This window comes from Loxodonta africana, chromosome 15 (genome assembly GCF_030014295.1).
Source record: "Loxodonta africana isolate mLoxAfr1 chromosome 15, mLoxAfr1.hap2, whole genome shotgun sequence".
Taxonomy (NCBI): Eukaryota; Metazoa; Chordata; class Mammalia; order Proboscidea; family Elephantidae; genus Loxodonta; species Loxodonta africana.
In genome coordinates, this window is record NC_087356.1 from 7,261,955 (window position 1) to 7,275,741 (window position 13,787).

The window sequence follows — 13,787 nt, forward strand, 5'->3', positions numbered from 1 at the left end:
AGTCACAATTACACAAGAATGTAACTTTACTTCTCTACAACTGAACTTAACTTAGCTCATGAGTCCCTAATCTTACTGATGGAAACATTTAGACTTTCCAGTTCAAGGAAGCTCAGATCCTTTCAATCTTAATAGGGTCACTTAAGGATTTAAACTTAGTGCCCCTTCTCCTCCTCTTCTCTCAGTGCTGTCCACATGGCATCTGCCCTATTGTGGTTGTCTATCTGGTTGTTGGGCACCGTGCAGTTGATTTCCAAGTTTCTTGCCATGTCTCTGATCTCATGAGACACATGCTTTTCAGGGGTACCTCAGGAACTTTTCAGAGTCCTGTAATTTGCTGGGGTGCCAATTATAGAATGCTGGGCTTCCCTCAGTCTCATCTTCCCATCCACCTCTCCTCCTGTTGCTACCTTCCACAGGCCCCAGGTTAAAGATGAGGTTCTTGAACTTCAGCTTGGAAATTGAGATACAAATCCCTGTTGTCTCAGTTCCTTCTCACTCATTCTGGCCCACAAATCCTGGTTGTATTCTCCCCACTTCTTTTATTACACGCTGCTCAAACTCATATTTCCTTTGAGCAGGAACTCTAATTTATGGCTTAAATTCTACGCCCTCATGCTTCCAGGCTTTTGGCTCTTGATATACAAGGGTTCATCATACCTTAACTCGACGGCAGTGGGTATACAATGGTTAGGTCTTTAGAATTCCAAAAAATGCAAGCTAAAATAAAAGCAAAACTTCCTTCTCTCTCAACGGCCAGGCTTAAAAGTCAAGGATTTTAATATTAGTGTTTCAGAAATCAAGTGGGTGACTAAACTGGCTTCTTGAGCCAAGCCTGCATCCAGCCTTCTCGTAAGGCAGCTCCAAGGGCAAGTTGCATGGTTGCCTAAGAGGGAGGGAGAGGGGCAGTGGGCTCCAGGAGGGGCAGAAGAGAGAGATGGTTGAGTGAGTGGTTTGATGGCTCTTTGGATAGATGAAGCTGGAAGTTGGACTTTAGGCAGGGTCAAGGCTGGCTAAGGGAAGCAGAGGCTGGAAAGTCCTTCCAGATAAGGAGCCTCGCATGAACCACAGCACAAGGCAGGCTGAGCCTGATGTGGGGGGTGTGATGAGGCAGCCTGAGTGCAGGTTGTTGAGGTCCTGGGCAAGTTCATCTCATATTACCCACCTGGGTGATTTCCGATGGACACAGCTCGGGGTGAAGTTTGGCCACTTCCACCATTCCTAGAATTTGACATTTACAGCTTGCTTTTCCTTTACCTTTCTTTCATTATTGGTAATCTCAAAAATCTTTTTTATGTTTATTGGCCATTTTTTTCTTCTGTGGACTATTTATTTATGTCCTTTGCCAAACTTTCTCATGGATTTGTAGGAATTGTTAGTTTCTTATGAACCTTAACTGCAGTTGGTAACACATGTTGCAAACATTTCCTTAAGTTTTCATTTGTTTGCCACACACTGTATTTTTTCTAGGCTTCCCTTCTATATAAAAGGTCTTCATTTTATGTAGTTGAAACGATCATTTGTTTTCCTTAACAGCTTCTGTGTTCCATGTCATGCTGAGAAGTCGTTCCTCTCTTGAGAATTACAAGAATATTTTTTCCATGGATTTTTTAAAATTTTTATTGTGTTTTAGGTGAAAGTATAAAAGTATACAGCACAAAGTAGTTTTTTCACTCAAAAGTTTATGCACAAATTGTTTTGTGACATCAGTTGCAATCCTTGCAATGTGTCAGCACTTTCTCCCTTTCCCTTTCCACCCTATGTTCTTAGTGCCCCTTTATCCAGTTTTCCTGTCCTGCCTTCTCGTCTTTGCTTTTGGGCAGGTGTCTTAGGCTGGGTTCTCTAGAGAAGCAAAACTAGTAAAGTGTATAAATATATAAATATATACCAAGGGTATCAAGGAAATGGCTCATGCAGTTATAGAGGCTGAAACGCCCCAAGTCTGTGGATCAGGATAGAGGCTTCTCCTGATTCATATCACCGCAGGGGTTGGTGAACCCAAGATTGGTGGGTCAGAGAGCAGGCCTCTTGCTCACGGGCTTAGAAGACTGATGAATCCCAAGATTGGCAAGAAAGACTACAGGTAAGCTGCTAGCTCAAGTCCTGAGAACCGGAGGTCAGAAGAACAAGAGCCAGTTGCAGGATTCAGCACAAGCAAAAAGCCCCAAGCCTTACCAGAATGTCCGCTTATATTCAATACAGGTCACACACCCAAGGAAGCTCCCTTTCAGCTGATTGGCTACTCACAGAAGATCCCATCATGGGAATGGGCTCATATGGAATCTCAACAGGAAAGTGATCACAACATTATACAACTGCCCAAACACTGAGAATCATGGCCCAGCCAAGTTGACACACAATCTTAACCACCACAGCAGGTGTTGCCCATTTGGTCTGGTTTACTTGATTGAACTAAGAAGCACATTCCTCACATGTGTTTTTGTTTGTTTTATAGGCCTGTCTAATCTTTGGCTGAAAAATGGACTTCGGAAGTGACTTCAGTTCTGAGTTAGCAGGATGTCTGGGGAGCACAGTCTCGGGAGTTCTCCTTTTCTTCCATATTTTATCTTTAATGTTTTCATTTTAATCTCTGATCAATCTCAAAGTTGTTTGGTGTAAAAAATGAAATTAGAAGTCATGTTTGGATCCTCATGTGTTTGATACCCAAGTCACGCTTTTCCCATTGTTCTGCTTCCTTCCAACAAGCAATTCTTCAGGCTTCCTCCTTCTCAGGCTTTTCCTTTCCACAGGAGAAACCATAGAGACAGACAGACACAGGACTTCCATCACTTCACAGCTCAGGATTCAATCAGGATTTGTTATCCAGCCTATGATGTGCCTAAACACAGAGAAAAAGATTTGCTGGGAGGATGCATCAGTTCAGTGACAGGAAGATCAACTTTCCATTTCTGAGCTCCAGCCAAGTTTAATGGGGCTCATCAGTCTAACTGGAAACAGCTGTGAGGCTATGGGTCTACAAATTTCCTATCCTTGGGTTTGGAATACCATGATAGCTTTTCCCTGTCCTTGCTTTTTCTGAATGTTCTTGTGGTTCTCATTCTTAAGTGGGCACTTAGAAAACGCATTAAAGGCAGATCCTGCAGGCACCATTTCTGATGCAGTAGGTCTATGGCCAAAATGTGAGAAACTCTGCCCTCATTGGCTCCAGAGATATTTCGTGAGTCTTCAGGGCACTTTTCCAGGGGCCAGGATACAATTTGGTGAACATAATAGACAAGGTTCCTGTTCTCAAGTAGCTTGTATTCTAGTGAGGGAGATGGGAAATAAGCAAATTAACTCACTCGATGCCAAAAGAACCAGCCAGGCAAGGTGATGATCTGATAAATGCTGGGGTGGAAGGAGGTGCCACGACCATCTGCAAAATGGGACAGAAGCAAAGATTAGATCACTCATCCCTGATAAAGACCCTTCATTCTATCCTCCATTTCTAGGTGCTGGCCCAGTTTAGAGGAGAACAATGATGATTAAAGGGAAAGTTTTGGCAGTTTTTCAAAAGTTCACAGTGTGGCTCCTCTATGCCCTCGGAGACCCCCCACCCTCCCACCACTCTGAATTTTCACAGAACCTCAGCGACTTACTTAAAACTCTGAGCACATGAGAACTATCCTCAGTGCTCTTTCTCAGATGTCAAATAGACACAATATTGCCTCTTAAATAATCTAGATTGAACATCCTCTTGGCTTTCCAAGGTAGGAGAAAACAGAATTCTCTTTTGAAAAGTTACAGTTCATGGTCATCTAACCTTTAAGCTCAAAGAAAGTTGAAGAGGAAAAAATAACTCCACCTTGTCCAGTAAGGTCAGAAAGACTCCATATTGTTAAGATGTCAATAGTTCCCAATTAATCTTAATTAATTAATTAATCCAATTAGGGATTTATTACAATCCCTATCAAAATCCTAGGCCTTCATTGCAGAAACTGAGAAACTTATCATAAAATTCATATGGAAATGCAAGGGACCCAGAATACCCAAAACAATCTTGAAAAAGAACAAAGTTCAATGATCACACTTCCAATTTCAAAATTTACTACAAATATAGACCAATGCAATAGAATTGAGAGTCCATAAATAAACCCTTCCATTTATGGTCAGTTGATTTTCAAGAGGGTCTATCACTGGGGAAAATATAATAGTCAAAACATAATGAGATACCTCTTCACACCCATTAACCGGTTGCTGTTTGAATTGATTCCAACTCATAGTGACCCAATGTATGTTAGAGTAGAACTGTGCTCCACAGGGTTTTTAATGGCTGTCTTTTTGGAAGTAGATCTTTCTTCTGAGGTGCCTCTAGCCTGCTGTTGTTGAGTTGATTCTGACTTATAGCAACCCTATAGGACAGAGTAGAACTGCCCCGTACAGTTGAAGTGCCTCTAGATGGACTCAAACCTCTAACCTTTCAGTTAGCAGCCGAGCACTTTAACCGTTTGCACCAACTCACACCACACACACACCCAGTGCTGTTGAGTCAATTCCAATAACTGAAATAAAAAGACAGGTAATAAATGTTGCCAAGAATGTGGAGAAATTCAAACACTCTTGCATTGCTGGTGGAATTATTAAATGATATAGCCACTTTCTAAGATAGTTTGGCAATTTCCCAAAATGTTAAGCATAAAAAAGTTTCCATATGACTCAGCAATTCCACTCCTAGGTCTACACCCAAGAAAATTAAAAACATGTCCATTCGAAAACCTATACGCCAATGTTCATTAAGGCATTATTCATTATTGTTCAAAAGTGCAAACAGCCCACATGTTAACCAACTGATGAATGAACAAACAAAATGTGGTATATTCATACAACACTACTTGGCCATAAAAAGAAATAAAGTACTTATACATACTGCAACATGAATAAATCCTGAAAATATTATGCAAAGTGAAAGCAGCTGGTCACAAAAGGCCACATATTGTTTGAGTCCATTTATAAGAAATGTCTGGAATAAGCAAATCCAGAAACACAGAAATTAGTTTAGGGGTTGCCACAGGCTAGGAGAGGGAGGAATCGGAGAGGACTGCTAATGAGTATGAGTTTTTTTGGGGGGAGATGAAAATGTTCTGAAATTAGATAGTGATTGTGGATGTAGAACTCTATAAATGGACTAAAACCCACTGAAGTGTGAAGTGGATTGTAGGATGTATGAATTACATCTCAATAACCTATTTATAAATGTAAGGATTTTTAAAAAGTCTTATAGAAATGTGCTGAACTACTAGAAACCAGCTGAGGAAGATGGAATGGGGAGAGTGCCACCCACATCTCCCCACTAGTCTACATCTAGCATTTTCCAAGAACCAAAGATAAAATCTTCCAACCTGCAACATGCCAGAACATCTACGAGTCCAGCTTCACAATGGGTTTCAGACATTGCCCTGCAATGATCAAGTTTTTATGATAGGATAAGAATGGGGATTGAGTTAGACTAACCGTACCCAGGGACAGGAAATAACAGCTCCTTTCCCATCCACCAGTCAGGCGTTTGGGAAGCACCTCAACACCCCATGAGTAATCTAGCTTCCTGTGAAGGAAAGGGAAGAACAGAGGACTGGCCACTCCCGTTTAGAAGCCCTGAGCAAACTAGGCACCAAGAACAGCAACTGGATTCTCACGTGAATATCACAGCTACCATGACAGAAAAGTTACATGGAAGAATATTGCCTACCACTGGAAATTACAATGTCCTCAGATATACAGTGGATTCAGCCTCACTAGCCAAGGGGCAGTTCCAGGGCCTTTCTGTCTTGATTGCCTCGTGGTTGTAATATGAACTTTCCAGTCACTCACTCATCTTTATTAACGGACCATTTTCCTCAGGTGGTGGGAATGCACGAAAGAGCCTTACCTTTAAAGAGCTGGGTGTGAGGCACCACCTTACCTTGCCACTCACCTGTTTTCTTCTTTTCCTCCTCTTTCTTTTTCATCTTCCCGTTTTCTTCTGTTTCTTCTTGGCTCTATAATTGTCTTTGTCTTTGCTTTTCCTTCTTGTACATGGACTTCACTACATTTTTAAAACACTGCTTTAATTTAAATGTTATTTCTGGAGCATTAATTTTCACATGATCCAGTTTGGTAGAATAACACAAGAGAAAAAAATACTAATGGTATCTTCTCAAGAACGATTGTCTTCTTTGTCTTAAAGCCAAGGATGTGCAGCGTGCCTTGGAAAGTTTTAGACTGAAGTGAGACTTTGCATTATTTTGGTTTCTCAGGAATTGATCCCTGATTATTTGGCCTGGGACAGGCGATAACAGAGGTGTTGGTTTTCCTGCTTTTTCCTATTTCACCTGCCCCGCCAGCAAGAGCCCCTGGAGACAGTGTTCTGTTCTTCCTTGTGAAGTTGTGTTGAGTAAATTGCTCTAAGTGAACATGCCATCAGCAGGGCCGTATTTATAGAAATATTTAGTGCTGGGAAAGGTTAACAGTAGCTTTTGGTCAGTGCTAGTGAGAGCTACTTACTGTGGTGTTGTTAGGTGCCGTTCAGTCGGTTATACCTCACAGCAACCCTATGTACAACAGAAAAAAGTGCTGCTGGATCCTGCGCCATCCTGACAATCGTTGCTATGTTTGAGCCCATTGTTGTAGCCCTTGTGTTAATCCGTTTTCACTGACCCTCTACTTCACCAAGCATGATGTCCTTCTCCAGGGCCTGGTCTCTCCCGATAACATGTTCAAATTATGTGAGATGAAGTCTCACCATCCTTGCTTCTGAGGAGCGCTCTGGCTATACCTCTTCCAAGATCGATTTGTTCATTCTTTTGGCAGTCCATGGTATATATGTATTCTTCACCAACACCATAATTCAAAGTGATCAATTTCGCTTCAGTCTTCCATATTCATTGTCCAGTTTTCTCAAGCATATGAGACAATGGAAAATACTGTGGCTTGGGTCAAGCAAACCTTAGTCCTCAAAGTGACACCTTTTTTTTTTTTTAAACACTTTAAAGAGGTCTTTTGCAGCAGATTTGCGAAGTGCAACACGTCCCAATCTGATTTCTCAGTTGCTGCTTTCATTGGCATTGACTATGGATCCAAGTAAAATAAAGTCTTTGACAACTTCAATATTTTCACTGTTCATCAAGATGTTGCTTATTGATTCAGTTGTGAGGATTTTTGTTTGCTTTACGTTGAGGTGCAATCGATACTGAAGGCTGTGGCCTTTGATCTTTGTCAGTAAGTGCTTCAAGTCCTCTTTGCTTTCAGCAAGCAAGGCTGTGTCACCTGCATAATGCAGGTTGTTCACGAGTGTTCCTCCAGTCCTGATGCCGTATTCTTCTTCATATAGCTCAGCTCCTCAAATTATTTGCTCAGCATACAGATTGAATAAGTATGGTAAAAGGAAACAACGCTGATGCACATTTTTCCTGATTTTAAAGCACACAGTATTCCTTTATTCTGTTTGAACTACTGCCTCTTGGTCTATGTACAGGTTCCACACGAGCACAATCAAGTGTTCTGGAATTCCCGTTCTTCCCAGTGTCAGCCGTAATCTGTTATAACCCACACAGTTGAATGCCTTTGCATAGTCAATAAAACTTCGGTAAACGTCTTCCTGATAGTCTCTGCTTTCAGCCAAAATCTGACATCAACAATGATATTCCTAGTTCCACAGCCTCTTCTGAATCTGGCTTGAATTTCTGGCAGTTCCCTGTCAAAAACTGGTGCAATCATTTTTGAATTATCGTCATCAAAATTTTACTTATGTGTGATATTAATGATATTGTTTGATAATTTCTGCGTTCTGTTGGATCGGCTTTCTTTGATGTGAGCGCAGACAGGGGTCTCTTCTAGCTGTTTTGCCAGGTAGCTGTCTTCCAAATTTGCACAAATGAATGAGGGCTTCCAGTGTTGCGTCCATTTGTTGAAACATTTCGATTGGTATTCAGTCAATTCCTGGAGCCTTATTTTTCACCAATTCCTTCAGTGCAGCTTGGACTTCTTCCTTCAATACCATCGATTCTCGATCATACGCTACCTTCTGAAATGGTTGAACATCTACCAATTCTTTTTGGTCTGGTGACTCTGTGTATTCCTCCCATCTGATTTTGATGACTCCTGTTTCGTTCAATATTTTGCCCATAAAATCCTTCAATATTGCAACTCAAAGCTTGGTTTTTTCCTTCAGTTCTTTCAGTTTGAGAGGTGCCGAGTGTGTTCTTCCCTTTTGGTCTTCTAACTCCAGCTCTTTGCACATTTCGTCATAATACTTTGTCTTCTTGAGCCACCCTTTGAAATCTTCTGTTCAGCTTTTTTGCTTCATCATTCCTTCTTTTCATTTTAGCTACTCTACATTAAAGAGCAAGTTTCAGAGTCTCTTCTGACTCCCATTTTGGACGAAGGACCATAATTTGGAAAATATGGCCTTTGTGATAGAAACAACCTCGAAGAATGCATGAAAGAATTTTGCAAAACTATTGTAAATAACTTTTTTTCAACAACATAAAAGGTGACTATACACATGGACCTCGCCAGATGGAATACACAAGAATCAAATCGACTATATCTGTGGAAAGAGACAATGGAGAAGCTGGATATCATCGGTCAGAGCAAGGCCACGGGGCCAACTGCAGAACAGACCATCAATTGCTCATATGTGAGTTCAAGTGGAAGCTGAAGAAAATAAAAACAAGTTTATGTGTGTTAAAGTACAACCTTGAATATATCCCAGCTGAATTTAAAGACCATCTCAAGAATAGATTTGATGCATTGAACACTAATGACTGAATACCAGATGAGTTGTACGATAACATCAGGGACGGCGTACATGAAGAAAGCAAAAGGTCATTAAAAAGACAAGAAAGAAAGACAAGTGAGCCCTAATAGCCTAGTCTATAAGATTGTCTGTCTTGAGTACTTTGCAAGACTCTTACAGTTTCTCAGCGTTTTTTAATAACTAAAAAAAAAAAAAAAATTTTTTTTTTTTTTTAACCATGTTATGAAACTAACCATGTATGAAAAACGACTTCCTCTCAGTAATTGTATGCAGGCCTGGGATTTGGGCCTCTGCCAGTTTTAAGACAGAACAGGAATGATGTCAGAAGCGTCAGGATTTCAGTTCACCTTGAACTATAAGGGGACAGTCCTGTAAGCTTCTGTAGGGCAGGCATGTGACTCGGCATCTTTGAGGCTGCCCATTTACTGCACATGTCAGTAAATACTGACTGGTTTCCTGAGGACATCTCATCTGGAGTCCAAGAAGTCCTGCTGCTGCTGTATCAGGAAAGTAAGTTTCAGGCCCTGACTCATTTCCATGTTCTGGAGAACACTTGTGTTGAGTAAGTGTTTGGAAACAGAATGCAGGCTAGGGTAGCTTTCTTATCTGCCAGTTGCTGACTTGTACCTACAGCTCCTAGAATAGAACACGTATTTTTTCTTTTGTGTGACCACAAACCAGATGGATCTTTTGTTCCCAAGAATGCTGTATGGAGCCATAACATTTTTTGTGTGTGCGTGTAATCCTGTTAGTTCCCTTTTTGTAACATAAATGGCAGGTATGTTTGGCTAAGAGTAGCTCTTAAGCTAGCCTTGACATAAGGAGATATGATTTCTTCCATCTTCAAGCTATCCTGGTAAGATGTGTGGTGGAATAGACAGTTCAATTGATCCAAGAACCGTAGATAATGCATTGAAGTGTTTTCCTCAAGTACAGGCAGTCCCCATCTTACAACAGTGTTCTGTTCCTATGACTCTTCTGTAAGTTGGTTCTGGTATAAGTTGAATAACTCATTTTTTTTTTTTACTTTTAATTATTATTGCTTTTTATTATCAGTATTTTTATAAATCCAACCTTTGTCTTTGGGGGTTGGAAATAGTACGTATAAACTTACAGATATATTTAGATACACACATTCATAAAACAACCACAATCATAAAAATTTACTCTGACAATGAAGGTTAGTTGGAAGATGTTGGCGTGTTGTCAGTTTTGGTAATAATGTGGAAAGTGCCGGGACATCTGGGTTATCCCTGGCAATGCGGATGGCGTTTCTAGTCAGAAAAGTAGTGAGAGTTGTCTGTATGGTCCTTTTCTTTTTTTCTTCATATATTTCACTGTAACACCTTACGGTTTCCCCATTCTGCCTACCAACTTGAGCAAAGCAATCAACATCCATAGCCCTGATCTGTCAGCTCACCTTCTTTGTGACCCATGAGTTGTTCCACATTGGCGATACCAAGTTCTAAACTAGCATTCTTGCCATGTGGATGATTTTTATACCAATCTCTTCCATCGTATTATCTTGATCAAGCGCTTGGATCGTGTTCACATAACTCAGCAACTTTTCCATGTCTCCTGCATGCGTTTTCCTGTAACTTCCTCCCGGGAAGATGTACTTAATGATAAGATGTACAAAAAACGAAAACAAACAAACAAACAAAAGATGGTTATACATTGAAAATTTGTGTACTATTTTAGGATTTGTATCTCTTGGTTGAAATAGATTTTTTTTTCTCATACTGTGTTTTGGTATTAATATCATTTCAGTTTCCTAGAAAAACTTAGGTTGTATTTCTTTAAAAATTTTTTCTTATCTCTGAAATAATTTGTATAAGATCGGGATTATCTGTTGCATGGTATTTGGAAAAACTCATACACAAAATATCATTTAGGCTAAGTATTATTTTTGTAGAAGAATTTTAATTATGAATTAAATATTTAATATGGTATAGTAATAGTAAGATTTTCTATTTATTTTTTAGTTAGATTTGATAAATTGTTTTCTTAGAATTTGTCCATTGATCTAAATTTTTAGATTTATTGGCTCGAAGGGTTCTTGGCATTCTCTCATCTTTAATTTTTGCTACTTCATTCCTGATAGTCTATGTTTTTCTTCTGCTCTAGCATCAATATTGCTACGGTATTGTCAGTTTTAATAGTCAGCTTTATTTTATTGTTGTTTCCCATGTCATTAATTTCTGTTCTCATATTTACTGTATTTCCTTTAAAGTATCCTGTGTTCTTTCCCTACCTTCTTAAGTAGGGTGCTGAGCTTTTTAATTTGTAGCCTCTTTTCTAATATGACCATTTAAGGCTAAAAATGCGCCCTTCTATACCCTGTTAGCTTTGATATCTAGATTAAAAAAAAAATCATTTACTTTTATGCATTTTCTAATTTCCATTATAACTCATGAGTTGTGTAGAAATGTATGTTTATATTTCCAAATATGTGTGTGTATGTGTATCTTTTTTATTGATTTCTTTTTAACTTAATTGTATTATAGTTATTAACTTTGGCCTATTCTGATACCAATTACTTAAAATTGGTTTTAAATTTGTCTCATGGCCTAAAGCATGATCAATTTAATACATAGTATACCTGATCCTTTTTCAATCTGCCTGGATTTAAAAAAAAAAATTCTTTGCCTTTTTATTGTGTTTTGATTCCCTTTTAAGTATTTTGAATGTGCACATACTTATTTTGTATTCTATATTTGATTATTTGGTTTTTGATGTTTCTTTTTTTCTTAATCAGCCTGGTTCTCTTAGTTTAGTTTTCTTTTTCTTTCTTCCTTGTGCATGCTTAACAACATGTGTCCATCAGAGTTTTTGGATTTGGGTTGCGAAGGCGTGTTTGCTTGTAATCTACCTGTAGTAATCTGTCCTTGGCGTTGGATAAGGTAGACTATCACATGAACATCAGAGATTGTTCAGCAACACATTTTTTTTTTTAGGCAACCAGACCAAACGCTGCCATCAAGTGGATTCCGATTCATAGCAACCCTATAGGACAAAGGAGAACTGCCCTCTAGGGTTTCCAAGGAGTGGCTGGTGGATTCGAACTGCTGACCTTTTGGTTAGCAGCTGAGCAAGGACTCATACTTCTGAGGCCCGGTTTTCAAGTGCAACTCTACAGGGAGTATTTACATTTCCCTCTGCCACAGTCCTTAGCCTCCTTTAAACTAACTTGTGGTTTCTCAGACCAACGCTTGTGTAAAATCAGGGTCCAGATCCACATCAATGTGTACCAGGAGCCACATAGCATCAGGGGACACGTCTTCATCTACCTCCACCCAGAGACAAGGCTGAGACAGCTAATTTTCTCTACAATTTAGCTCTAGGAGCCTTGGTAGTACAGTGGTTAAGAGCTACGGCTGTTAACCGAAAGGTTGGCAGTTTAAATCCACCAGGCGCTCCTTGGAAACCCTATGGGGCACTTCTACTCTGTCCTATAAGGTCGCTATGAGTTGGAATGGACTAGATGGCAACAGGTTTGGGCTTTTTTGTTTTATTTTGTTTTGTGTATTTACCTCTAGGGATTCTTTTCCTAGTTCATATGTCCCCTGATGGTTTCTCTCCTTCCCTCTAGACGAAAAACTTTAAGTTAAAATCAAGCTAACTTGGTAAATATTCCTTGACTTTTTAAAGAATCAAATGTGAAGAAAAAAAAAAGGAAAGGACTTTTGATGACTGAATGAATGGGGTGAAGGTCCCTCTCAGTTAAAATATAATTTTAATTTCTCATACTGTCTTTTTCTGACATTGGTATTAATATAATTTCAGAGTCTTAGAATAAATTAGAATGTATACCTTTAAAAAAATTTCATCTCTGAAAAAATTTGTATAAGATTAGGTTTATCTATTACTTGGTATTTGGTAGAATTCACCCAAAATATCGTTTAGGCAAAGTATTTTCTTTGTGGAAATATTTTAATTACGGATTAAATATTTAATATGGTATTAAAAAAAAAACCCCAGTTAGGACTACTCATATTTCCTACTTATTCTTTAGTTATATTTGATAAATTATGCTTTCCTGGAATTTGTCCCTTGATCTAAATTTTTAGATTTATTGGCTTGAAGTGGCTCTGGGCATTATCTTAACTTTAATTTTTATTTCTGTAATCATGTGACTTTGATAGAAAGGAGGTACATTTAAAGAACTTTTCATGTTTGTTATTTCCCTAACTGAAACCACATTGCGGTAAACTGAAAAATGAATAATTTTTTAGTCACGAAATCTTCATCTATGAGGATATAGACATAATAAATACGCAAAATGTCTTTTTCTGTTCACATACACACCTTCCTCTCAAGGCTAATGAAAACAACTCTTAAAATTAAGTGAACCAAGCAAATACATGATCTATTGATTTCTTTGTTCTGAATGCAATGATACCTGCCGTCCCTTTGGCTGCCAGCTGCAGAAGAGTCAGGAGCAAATGAGTGTTCAACTTATAGTGACTGATCCTTTAACTTAACATTCTATAAAATTTTAAAGGTTTTAATATTATTATTATTATAAGCGACACATGATTTTAAAAAAGAAAATATCCATAATATACAGGAAAGAATAAATAAGAAGCAAATAGCCACTTAATCAGCAATTCCTTCCTTCCCAAATAACCACTGTAAAAACTGTGGAAGTGACTCTCCTTCCAGACTTTCAGAATGTAGTGTGTAGATTTTTTTTTTTTAATACAAAACAAATATCATAAAGAGAGTTAAGACTGTGCAAAAAGGGAAATTTGCCAGAAAGGGGGTGTCTTAGTCATCTACTGCTATAAGAGAAATACCACAAGTGGATGGCTTTAACAAAGAGAAACTTATTCTCTCACAGTCTAGTAGCCAGAAGTCCAAGTTCACGGCATCAGCTCCAGGGGAAGGCTTTTTCTCTCTGTTGGTTCTGGAGGAAGGTCCTTGTCATCAATCTTCCCCTGGACTAGGAGTATCTCAGAGCAGGAACCCGGGGTCCAAAGAATGCGCTCTGTTCCCAGTGCTGCTTTCTTGGTGGTGTGAGGTTCCCATGTCTCTCTGCTCACTTCTCTTT